At 46.3% G+C, this 12,165-nt stretch overlaps 1 protein-coding gene and 1 pseudogene across 1 annotated transcript in view; both read right to left on the bottom strand.

Moving 5' to 3' along the window:
* LOC134737084 (uncharacterized) overlaps nucleotides 1-12,165 on the bottom strand; it is a 311,572-nt gene that overhangs the window by 98,864 nt on the left and 200,543 nt on the right. The window contains exon 6 of the mRNA XM_063642413.1: nucleotides 11,728-11,857. The gene's annotated coding sequence lies outside the window, so the exon portion shown is untranslated. The remainder of the gene's footprint in view (nucleotides 1-11,727; nucleotides 11,858-12,165) is intronic.
* On the bottom strand, nucleotides 1,724-1,877 carry LOC129487121 (uncharacterized; annotated as a pseudogene).

Below are 12,165 nucleotides of genomic sequence, written 5' to 3'. Positions count from 1 at the left end.
CCTCACAAGAGAAGAGGAAACATACCAGATGTTTTAACCGGTAGAATTTCAGATAAAAAACAAACCCTGTATTGAACATAGAAAAGGCACAAGGGGGACAATGAGGTCTGGGAGAAGCAGCAGCTGCATGAAGCAAGTACACCCCTCTGGTGATGGGATCTGCGGGTGGAATGATCAGCACTGAGAAGCCTGGCGGACCTTGCAGAGCTCCAGGCTGGGCTGTCATCTCTGACAGTAGCACAACGCAGCTGGTTCCAAGTATGGGAATAAACAACAACAACAAAAGCCCTATACACTAAAATCAACTATTGCTATGGGACAAAGTCCTGCTGCCAGGAAAGTATTGCTACGGTGACACTGTCAGGCACAGGAGGCAAATGGGAAGGGGCAAGGCCCTCCGCCCTTCCCACCTGCCAGTTTTCCTTTGAACAACCAGGTCTGGCCACTCTGGGACTGCAGACTTTCAGGGCCATAATCAGTAGCCACAGACTGGCCATTTCCCCCTTTGTACTGGGCCTACACAAGGACCATAGTCAAAACATTTCTCAACAACTGACTTGCTATGCAACCAGGGAGGTGCCTGACCACTCAGAGCAGGTGCTGGCCTGATCTCCTGGCTCCTCGTTACCTCTGGTGCTTCCAGTTCTGCACCAAGCCCTCCTGACTGCCCAGGAGGCCCACATCACTTATTTTTATTACCTGCCTGGCCTCTGTAGACAATTGAGTTTGGGATGCCTGGCTGAGAAGGAAGCCAGGTGGGGGATTCTACCTGATACATCAACTGTTTCATCCTCATTCTGTGTGCCTCAGGTCCCAGGAAGGCAGGGACATCCCTGATGGGACTAACCAAGGGGTTCTAGGAGCAGTGTGCAGGGGAAGAGGTTGTATGGAGTGGGAGTGGCATGGGAGGGAAAGGAAAGCAGGAAAGGCTGTCAGTAGGAGGACAGGAGCAAACAGGACAGTCCAGAAACCAGCAAGAGCAAATGAAGCCCAGGGAGAGAACATTCAAAGGCCTGTGAGCATAACACAGTGTCCCGGTTTGCAAACATCTGGGCAGTACACATTTTGGAGTCTCTTTCTACATGCATCTGATTCATCTTGATTTTTGTAGAATGAGGCCACATTGACCATAGGGAAAAGTCCAATGTTCTCAGCCCACTGCTCTTGCCCCACGTGAACTTTCCAACGTCTCTGTTCATTACCTTCTTTTGTCAATCAATGTGGGCAAAAAGAAAACAAGTTTGTTAAAAGTGGATGGAGGCCAGGCGTGGTGACTCACACCTGTAACCCCAGCTCTTCGGGAGGGTGAAGTGGGTGGATCACCTGAGGTCAGGAGGTCGAGACTAGCCTGGCCAACATGGTGAAACCCCGTTTCTACTAAAAATACAAAAATTCGCCAGGTGTGGTGGTGTGCACCTGTAATCCCAGCTACTCGGGAGGCTGAGGCAGGAGAATCACTTGAACCTGGGAGAGCGAGGTTGCAGTGAGCTGAGATCACACCACTGCACTCCAACTTGGGCGAAAGTGCGAGACTCCATTTCAAAAAAAAAAAAAAATGGGTGAAATGTGGTAATGAATTAGAGTTGGAGACAGCAGTATGAACTCATAGTTAGCTTAACATAGATAAGATGGATACCTGGGGAAATATTTACACATACGTGCATGTACATGGATTCATATACACACATTTATTTATGTATTTATTTATTTTTAAAATTTTTTACAGGGAAAAGTGCAAATGCAGTCCCCCATTACCACAAATTATGCAGTCAAGTGTCCCACATTTGGGGGAATCACAGGGGTCAGCACATTTGGAGTGCAATGGATAAGCCTCACCCTGGGGAAACCACCTTCGTGATCATGGTATCTCCCCATCCTCCCTACACACATATATTTCACTGCTCTGTCAGTTGAGAAGATCTGGAGGAAACAATACCTCAAGCACATCTAGCACCCAGATCTTGGATTCTAAGTCCTTTCTCCAGTAAAATGACAGGGGATCCTTGAAGAAATGGCTGATTCTATAACTGGGGCTGGAAATATACAAGATAAGCCCTAAGCATCTTATAGTACCAGAAAGTATGAATGTACCAAAAAAAAAAAAAAAGAGAGAGAGAGGGAGGGAGAGAAGGAAGGAAGGAAGGAAGGAAGGAAGGAAGGAAGGAAGGAAGGAAGGAAGGAAGGAAGGAGAGGAGGAGGAGAGGAAGGAGGAAAGGAAGGAAGGAAAAGAAAGGAAGGTAGGAAAAGAAAGGAAGAAAAAGGAAGGAAGGAAGGAGAAAGGAAGGAAGGAAGGAGGAAGGAAGGAAGGGAGGAAGGAAGGGAGAAAGAAGAAAGAAAGGAGGAAGGGAGGGAAGGAAGGAAGGAAAAAAGGAAGAAAAAGGAAGGAAGGAGGGAGGGAGGAAGGAAAGAAAAGAAAAGAAAAGAAAAGAAAAGAGGGAGGGAGGGAGGGAAGGAAGGCAGGAAGAAAGAGAGAAAAAAAGAAAGAAAGAAAGGAAAGAAAGAAAGAAGAAAGAAAGAAAGAAAGAAAGAAAGAAAGAAAGAAAGAAAGAAAGAAAAGAAAGAAAAGACCCATAATAAGAAAGTATGTCAAATGGACACAGGGAAGTAACTGAAGAGTTCCCAATAGCCGAGGAAGAAAAACCACGAGCAATAAAATAAAATCATATTGGATTATAACCCAAATAAATTAAAAATTATAAAATAAATACCTGCAAGTCCATACTGATATATAAATAAATAAATAGGAGAGAGGAGTTAAATCTCCCAGGTAGAAAAAGTCTAAATAGTTCATGTAGATCCTCTAGCCACGGAGAAGGAAGAGCAGGAATGCCCTCTTCTCAGGGGATGGCTATGCACAGTGAATTTCTGCTGAGGAGTTTAATATAAAAAGAGGGTTAAGAAAGAACAAAAACACAAAAGTATCTTTAAAGTGGACAAACCTGACAAACGATACCACAGCCAGGTAATCAAAGTCAACATCAGTGATAGGTCAAGCTGATGGTGCCTACCCTTGATTTCATAAAAGTGGAACTTTACCTCTGTGGCCTTCCTCCATAATCCCAATCTAATGATAAGAAGAATCAGACAACCCTCACAGAGGTACGTTCTATGAAATACCTGACCAGTCAAAACTGGTCATCAAAACTCAAGACTGTCAAGGTCATCACAAACCAGGACAGTCTGAGAAAGCGGCACAGCCCAGAGCGGCCTAAGAAGACATGATCACTAAATGCGATGTGGGATCCCAGATGGGATCCTGGACCAGGTAAAAACTAATGTTTCAACTTCAGTAAATAATAATGTGTCAGTATTGGTCCATTAATTGTAACAAATGTGCCACACTAATGCAAAGCGCTAGTAACAGGAAAAACTGGGAGCAGGGTATGTGGGAACTTTTTAAACTGTTTTCACAATTATCCTGTAAATCTAAAACTCTTCCGAAAATACAGTTTATTCTTTAAAAGTGTCTGGAGGATGTGCACAAGGGTGTGGAAGCAGAGGGGCTACAGGTAAAAAATCATGACATCTGGAATATTTCCTTCAATTTTTGCTCCACACGGTGACTATCTTACCCTGCTCCCATTAAACTCTGAACAGTGTTATCAGCCTGAAAAATGGATTGGCATAAATGTGAAATGTCGAAGCTGGGAGGGACTATGGCGGCCATCCAGGCCCCTGCTTTCAATTACACTTGAGGAAAAGCAAATCTAAAGAGCGGAAGCGGCCGGGCTCGGTGGCTCACTCCTGTAATCCCAGCACTTTGGGAGGCTGAGGCAGGCGGATCACCTGAGGTCAGGAGTTCGAGACCAGCCTGACCAACATGGAGAAACCCCGTCTCTACTAAAAATACAAAATTAGCCAGACGTGGTGGCGCATGCCTGTAATCTCAGCTACTGGGGAGAATCGCTTGACCCTGGGAGGCAGAGGTTGTGGTGAGCCGAGATCACGCCATTGTACTCCAGCCTGGGCAACAAGAGTGAAACTCCGTATCAAAAAAAAAAAAAAAAAAAAAAAAAAAATCGGAAGCAAATGACCAGTGAATGTTTCAGTTCAGTGCCCACGGGCAGAGCTGAAATCCTCAGGGTCCTGGAAGAGTGATGGACAGCAATGTCAGCCTGTCCTCAGAACAGCCCACTCTGCAGAGGAAACCAAGGCTCACAAGAGCCAAAAGCCTTCTTCCCAGCCAGAGGGCTGGCAAGCAGCAAAGCAGAGAGCCAGGCTCGGGTCTCCTTTCCAGCTTCACAGAAGCGCTTCCTCCCTACGACCACTAACCCTCACACCCCTGACCCCTGTCCCCATGGCCAGTCACTTTCCCGTTTCCTCCCACAGCAGCAGGAGGCAGTGGCTGAAGACTCAGGTAAGATGCAACTCAGGGAGGACGGCACTTAGATTGGTTTCTCTTTTTTTTTCTTGATTCTGTCTTTATGAAACTTTTCTTTAACCCAACATTGTTTAAATCCTGATCTGATTTCTCGTGAGCTTGAAGCCAGGGTGCCCACGCTCTGCAAAAGAAGAAAAATGCCAATATGAGTCCTCGAGGCTCAGTGTTGTTGTGCAGCCCGTGGACAGGACAATGTCCTCATTTCAAGGTTTCATTTTTGGAGGAAAAAAAATTCCTCAGGATGCAGGACGCCCTGCATCCCACAGTGAGTATGCCCCCGTTGCAACCAGCTCTGGGAGGGTGACCAAACTAAAAAGGAAACAGTTCCAAGCACAAGGACACAGATTACCAGCAGAGTCATTATTACTCACAGCAATTCAGGCCCAGGGTCTATGTGGTGCAGGGTTTCTGAAACCCGACCTATACCTGGGAAGGAGGCAGAGAATGAGAGGCCTGGATGCTGGGTGGAGGTTCTGTGATTTACTTTGTTACAAATTTAAGAATAAAACCTGCTGGATCAGGAGCTTTTCCTAGCTCCTCAAATAAACCTGGATCCCAAGAGGAACAGAAAGGAGAAAGGTGAGTGTGGGAGAGGAATTGGAGTGCAAGCTCAGAGGTCCTTGAGGGAGGGAGGAGAAGGTGTCTGCTTTGGGGAATGGCAATAAGAGGTATGTTGGGATGGAGATACCCAAATGTGTAGCACTTATACCGATTTAGTGAATGGTCCTCTCATTAGTAAAAGCTTCTAAATATTAGCTTTAAGTTTAAAAAAAAAAAAGGACATTTGAAATTATGCAAAAGCCCAGAGGACCAGTATGCGCTTCACATACGTTCCGCAGGAAGATTCCTTCATTTGCAAACTGGAGTATATTACATAATCATTTCCACTTCCTGGCAGGTTGTGAAGAGTAAATGAGATCATATAATGTAAAGTGCTTGAAACACCATGAATAATACATTTGAGCTATTACTATTTTTACCATGATTACTGGTAGATTAGAAGTAGTCTCTTCACGGCCATCTTGATTACTACTAGTACTAACACGACCATCACTGCAAACACTACTACTACTATAAGGATAGTACTTTATTAGTGGTGCTTAATAGAATCTATTATAATTCTCAATACTTAGCATATTTCAGGAGGAAAACTGACTGACGGACTGATATAATGCACAATTAAGGAAATGAACAATGAAACGGATAGATTCCTGTAATGTGGGGGGTGTATCTTAAAAGAAAAGCAGTCCAATAGGTTGCAAAGAGCAAAACCAGGAGTCAAGAGCTGTCTCTAGTCCCAGGAGCCAGATGCTGTGAACACAAGAGTGTTCAATAAATACCTAACTGATGTCTGAGCAAGGAAGAGACAAAGAATAACAATAGTCAATTGGGCTTAGCTTAGATAAACACTCAAAGCCAGGATACAGACAGAACAGGACAAGAGTGGCTCTTACAGTCACTTGATTCGGGATCCTTGTTTTAATGATGGGGCTGTGAAGGATCAAAGGGGTCAGCTGGGGCTCAACACTCAAAGGGCAGCTTTGGGCCAAGTCAATCAAACAAGCCTGGTGAGCTGAGATGCATGTTACCCAGTAAATACAGGTATTGGGATAGACTGTGTCTCTGCAGTGTGATGGTTAATTTTGTGTGTCAACTTGACTGGGCCACAGGATTTCCAGAGAGCTGGTTAAACAGCATTTCTGAGTATGTCCAGATGAGATTATCATTTCAACCAGGAGACTGAGTAAAGCGGATGGTCCTCTCCAACATGGGTTGGGCCTCATTCAACCCACTGAGGGCCTGAATAGAACAGAAAGGCACAGGAAGGTTGAATTTCATCTCTGCCTGATTGTTTATGCTGGGACATTGATCTTCTCCTGCCCTTGGCATTCCTGGTCCTCAGGCCTTCGAATCTAGACTGGAATCTACACTACAGGTTCTCCAGCCCTCTGCCCTTTGTGACACAACAGCTGTTTCCTAGGTCTCCAGCTTGCAGGTGGCAAATCACAGGACCCCTCTGAGTCCATAATTGCGTGAGCCAACACCTTATAAGAAATAAATCTCCTAGATATAGATATAAATATCAAGGTAGATATCGATATAGACATGGATGCGCATCTATCTTCATGTTCTATTGGTCCTGTTTCTCTGGAAAACCCTGACTAATACACTGTATATTTCAAAGACTTTAAAGAAGGACAAAGCTCTTTTTTATCCACTCTGTTGACTCCTCATAGACTATCTCAGCACCTGACTCATAACAGGAAAGTGGACAAGGGCAGAGAGGACAGGAGAGAATGGCTACCTCCTGCCAGTCACCACTACAAAAGGTGCTGGGGAGGTGGGTTCAGTGAGACCCAAGGCCCTGCTCCCAGGGAAAGTTGGAGAGACCGTGTTCCCAGGCGAGATCCCAAGCACAGCCCCCTATCAGCAGATCCCTTCCCACAAAAGGCACTGTAGAGAGAAAGATCCTCATCTTCAGAAGAAACAGAGCTGAAAGAGGGGGCTAGGAGTGGGCAGAGGACAGTGGTGGAGAAGGAGAGACGGATGGAGAGGGGGTGAGGAGCAGCACAAGAGAGTACAGAGAATGTGCCGGGAGAACAGGCGGGCACAGAGCAGGTTTAAGGGATTCAGAAGACTCATGTCCTGATTTGGGAGCCACCATCCATAAGCAGGGGGAGATCTCAAGCAATGCAATTGCTCCAAGCCTCCAGTCCCTTCATCTGTGAAATTCTGAGATCCATGAAGCTGGCTTCACTCCCTGTGATTTCCTTCAGAGAAAGCACAGCAGCTTTTCTCCTTTATTTCAGGCACCCTGCACAGTGGCACACTGCAGGTTCTCGTTCGATATTTGTGCAATACAAGAAAGGAGAGAGGACGAGAAATCACTTTGTAAACTGTAAAGTCCTGGGCAGATGACAGGGCTGCCTTTGTTTCTTAAGGCAGACTGGGGAGCTTCTGAAAGGGGAATACTTTCTTTCTCACTTTGCCTTTCCAGCCCCAAGTCAGTGTCCTGAATTCAGTTAACCCAAGAAAACGTTCTCCAAGCATGTCTTATGTGCCGTTAAAATGCCAAAAGCTGGAAGCAGACAGAGAACAAGATCCAGACCCTGCAATCCAGGGGAGAAGAGCTGATGTTCAGGAAAGTGAAATGCTGCTTCTGGAGACAGAATAAATCCCCCCAGAGAGAGGATGAGAATTGACTATTCCAAAGCCCAGCCTTTCCTCAAAACCATAATGATAATCATCACCCATAGTGACAGCTACAGTGGGTGGTCACCTGTGTGGCTGGCTGCTAGATGAGCTGGACTGAAAGAGACTCAGAAATGCTTTCGTTTTCAGGTGATGGCGCAGCCACTGCTCCCCGCCTGGGCCTAGTGCATTGCAGACATCACGGAGGAAGCTCCGTGTCTGTGGGTGTGACGGTGTATGATCAGTGAAAGATGTTATCAGAAGAAAAAAAATTAGGCACATTTTCCCCTAGACTTACTAATCCTTCCTCTGCAATTACCCTCATGTTTTGACATTAATTGAACTCTGTCTTCGCTACTAAAAATAAACTCCAGGGCAATTGCAATGCACCAAAAACCTCAATATGAAACCACAAGAAACAGTAATAGAGAAATGGGCCAATACCAGAGGTGTTTTGAGAAGATGTTTCTGTTTCAAGTGTAGAGTTCCGAGTGGGCCAGGAGTTCTTTAAAATCCTGTGGACACCAAGTGCAGGAAGCAATCTTTACACACATACCTTGTGGCGAAAGACTGGTACTGGCTTATATCCCTTGACAGGGAAGCGGGAGCCTGCTGATGAGGTGTCACCAAAGGCCAGGGGGCCAGCATGGCCAGTGTGGCAGTATCAGGCAGGGAGCCAGCAGATGACACCAGGGGGAGGCAAGACCAGAAGAGGAGTCCAAAAGAGCAAAGTGAGGGTCTAAAGGGAAGAAGCTCATCCTTTCTGCACATCCAGGGAGCGGGGCCAGGGGTGAGCAAGAATGACACTGAGAGGGTCAGGAGCTAGACAGATCAGGAGCTGGAAGGAAAAACAAACAGGCTCCTGTTTATTGCCCATTTCCTCGGGCAAGGTTCCGCCACCCTCACAACCAGACCAAGTGGCTTCTGGTCCATGATGTGGCTGGGAAAATTGAAGTCTGGCTGGGTGTGTGGTGTGCACCTGTAGTACTAGCTACTCAGGAGGCTGAGGTGGGAGGATCGCTTAAGCCCAGGAATTGGAGGCCAGCCTGGGCCACATAGCTAAGACCCTGTCTTTAAAAAAATAAAAGAAAAAAAATTTTATGTGTGTTTTGAGACAGACTCTTGCTCTGTCGCCCAGGCTGGAGTGCAGTGGCACAGTCTTGGCTAACTACAACTCTGCCTCCCAGTTTCAAGTGACTCTTGTGCCTAAGCCTCCCAAATAGCTGGGATTACAGGCATGTGCCACCATGCCCAGCTAATCTTTGTATTTTTAATAGAGACAGGGTTTCACCATGTTGGCCAGGCTGGTCTCGAACTCCTGGCCTCAAGTGATCCGCCCGCCTCAGCCTCCCAAAATGCTGGAATTACAGGCGTGAGCCACTGCGCCTGGTGAGAAATTTTTTTCCCTTTTTTTTTTTTTTTTTTTTTTTTAAGAAAGAGAGAAGTTTGAAAAGCTGTAAAAGACTTGCCCAGAGTCAAATGGGGCAGTGGGAAGTGGAGCCTGGGGTAGACCCTAAGTGTCTGACTCTGTGTTCCTGGTGCCTTTGCTGCATGGCAGGCAACAGTCCCGACTCATGGGTGGGAAAGGTGAGGATGCCCTCCTACTGGTGTGCGTCCCAGCCAGGCTGATTTCTAGGCAGGTACAGACAGGCAGGCTCCCAGTGTGAGAAGTGCCTTTAGGACAAGTAGAACTACGGGCACAGATGCAAATGCCTGGGCCTTTCTTCAGGCTCTGTCATAGAACAGACTGCCTGAGGCTGTGCTCAGGACTACGGGCCTGGGAAACCCCTGCTCTGTCTTTCTGCTCCCAGCAGCTGAATTCTAGGGAAATGTCTCTCCGTCACCCCAACCCGACCTGCCAAGCTTCTGGCTTTCAGATTCTCTGCCACATGACTGAGGTCCCATCAGCCCTTTTCCCCAATATGAGAATAGCTTGTTTCAGCCCTCCAGGTGCAACAGCGCATGGGGATCAGGAAAGGCTGCTGCCCCTGTAAGCTCTCTTGCTCCCTAAGCCTTCCTCAGAAGCATGGGCTCCCAAGACATAATTAAATGACTGTCCCTGAAGGTTAAAAAGAGCTGCGAGGCTGAGTCGGGCAGATCAGGAGGTCAGGAGATCGAGACTATCCTGGCTAACATGGTGAAACCCCGTCTCTAATAAAAATACAAAAAAAATTAGCCGGGCGTGGTGGAGGGCACCTGTAGTCCCAGCTACTCAGGAGGCTGAGGCAGGAGAATGGCGTGAACCCGGTAGGTGGAGCTGACAGTGAGCCGAGATTGCGCCACTGTACTCTAGCCTGGGCGACAGAGCAAGACTCCGTCTCAAAAAAAAAAACAAAATAGAGCTACGTAGGGCTCCCAAGGAAGGCTTGTCAGCTGTAGATATTGCAGTAGCAGAAGTGAGAAATTCAACAATGAAACAAAAATGAATGCGTAATATGAATGCACAAAGGTGCTGAGCTCTAAATAATGGAAAGGATTTTTAATTGCTAAACAGCAGCTCAGCTCCCAGTATGCTTTATTCACAAGCATCTTTCAAGAGCCACAAGAGGCAGCACCTGCTCCAGGAAGCCTCCCGGCATGGAGAAAGTCCCCTCCACCATCCTTACAGACACCTAGGGAGTATGGAGTATCCTATGTGTGCCAGTATTCCCACCTTGACTGATGGGCAAGGCCTCATGCTCTTCACCTCTGCATGCCACAGGAATGCTATCTCAGCAGATTTGAAATGCAAATGCGCTTTTGAAAATTTAAGGCACAATACAAAAGATGACATATGTAGCACAACAGAAGTACAATTCTCTGCTATGCTCTCAGTTATGACTTCTCTGTCTTCTCACCAGTCCACACCTTCTCACCCACCTTTCCACCCTTGCATAGCTTTCAAATTCATGATAGGAATCATGTCAGTTTCCTTTTCATCATGTCATTTATTCTTTCCAACATCTTACTTAAAAAAAAAATTGCAACTGACCTCATTCTTTCCTCTGAAACTTTAAAAACTTTCTTCTTTTGGTTATTTCTCTATCTCTTTTTCCCTCTCCTTTCAATTACTCATTCATTTGTTCTTTCACCCTGGGTCAGGCACTATGCCAGATCCTGGGATGTGTAAGACAGTCCTTGCTCTAAGCAATTTCACCAGCAATAGGGGGAACGGGCAGGGGAAGGGGCAAGGGACATTTGAACCCAGTGCAGTAGCCATGGTATAATGGAGCCATGTCTTCACTAGCCCGCTGCTGTCCAGTGAAGGGGGTAATCAACTCCACTCTGTGTGAGGGGCTGGGCACAATTGGGAAGGTGATTCTCAGCTGTTTCCCAGGCTGACTTGGTGATAGGTGAAAGGCTGGGGGGACAGCAAATGAAAGACTTCAAAATAGCCTGGTACATGGAAGGAATTCTAAAGGGCATAATAGATGAATAATTTGCAAAAACTCTTCCCTTTTGGAGCATTTCTTCCTCAGTGCAAGGCAGCCTGCTAAGCTGTTTTGCTCCAATATCTCACTCAACACAAACAACATCTTTGTGAGGTAGGCACTAATACCATCCCTATTTTACTAATGAGGAGACCAAGGCTTTGAGAGGCTGAGTGACTTGTCCAAAGTGAGGCAAGTAGCAGAACCAAGAAAACCCAAGTCTACCTGAAGCGCTCGGTCTTAACCTCTAACCCTTTACCTCCTGCACCCTCAGCCTTAGTGTGGAAGGAGCATGGAATTCAAGGAGGTGAAAGGAGGAAGCACGGATTGGCTGGGAAAAGAGGAAGAGCTCATGTTCTGGATGTCCCAAGGTGTCTCAATCTGATTATATAACCCTCACCCCACCTTTTCCTCTTTTCCCCAAGGCTGTCTCCACATGTTTTCACAAGACAGCTGGAGCATCCTGCACCTTCTGCTACAAGTGGGGCATTCACTAGGAGATGGTGGCTCCTCCCTCCACTAGGGACAGAGGGAGAGCTTCCTAGGCACAATGAATAAGTGGACTGGACTCTGAGAACCACATTGAGGAGAGGTTATGGGGAGCCAGCTTCCCGAACACATTGGAACAGCACAGGAAGACACACCGAGAGGTCAAGAACCACAACCCAAGTTGTGCTGCAGGAGATCATCAACTCCAAAAGCTATTTTTGGTTTCACAAGGATCAGGAGGATAAAGTCCCTTACCTTAATTCTCCAATCTCAAAATACTCCAGCTTTAGGTCAGGTAAGGACAGTTCTCAAGTCCGTCCAGAGTGCTGAAAGGATATGTATTTTCTCAGATTGGAAGTGCCTAAATCCCAGGTTTAACAGGATTCTAGAAACACACAGAAAAAGGATACATATTAATATCAATGTTTCCCTTGAATAGATTTGGTAATGAGATGTTTCATTCATTTAAAAGATAAGGACTGCACATTTACTATATGCTGAATGAGGAGCACAAGAAGAGAAGACATTTAATGAGCAATGCTTATGTGTCAAGCACTGTGTTAGGCATTTTATATACATTAAACTGTTTAATCCTATGAGATAGGTTTTGATAGCCCCCATTTCTGAAGTCACACAGGCAGCCAGGGCAGAAGTGATGGTTGGGTCTTTCTGACTCATAAGCCCCGACCCATT

This window comes from Symphalangus syndactylus, chromosome 7, assembly GCF_028878055.3.
Source record: "Symphalangus syndactylus isolate Jambi chromosome 7, NHGRI_mSymSyn1-v2.1_pri, whole genome shotgun sequence".
Lineage (NCBI taxonomy): Eukaryota > Metazoa > Chordata > Mammalia > Primates > Hylobatidae > Symphalangus > Symphalangus syndactylus.
This window is presented reverse-complemented; position numbering and strand designations above follow the sequence as displayed.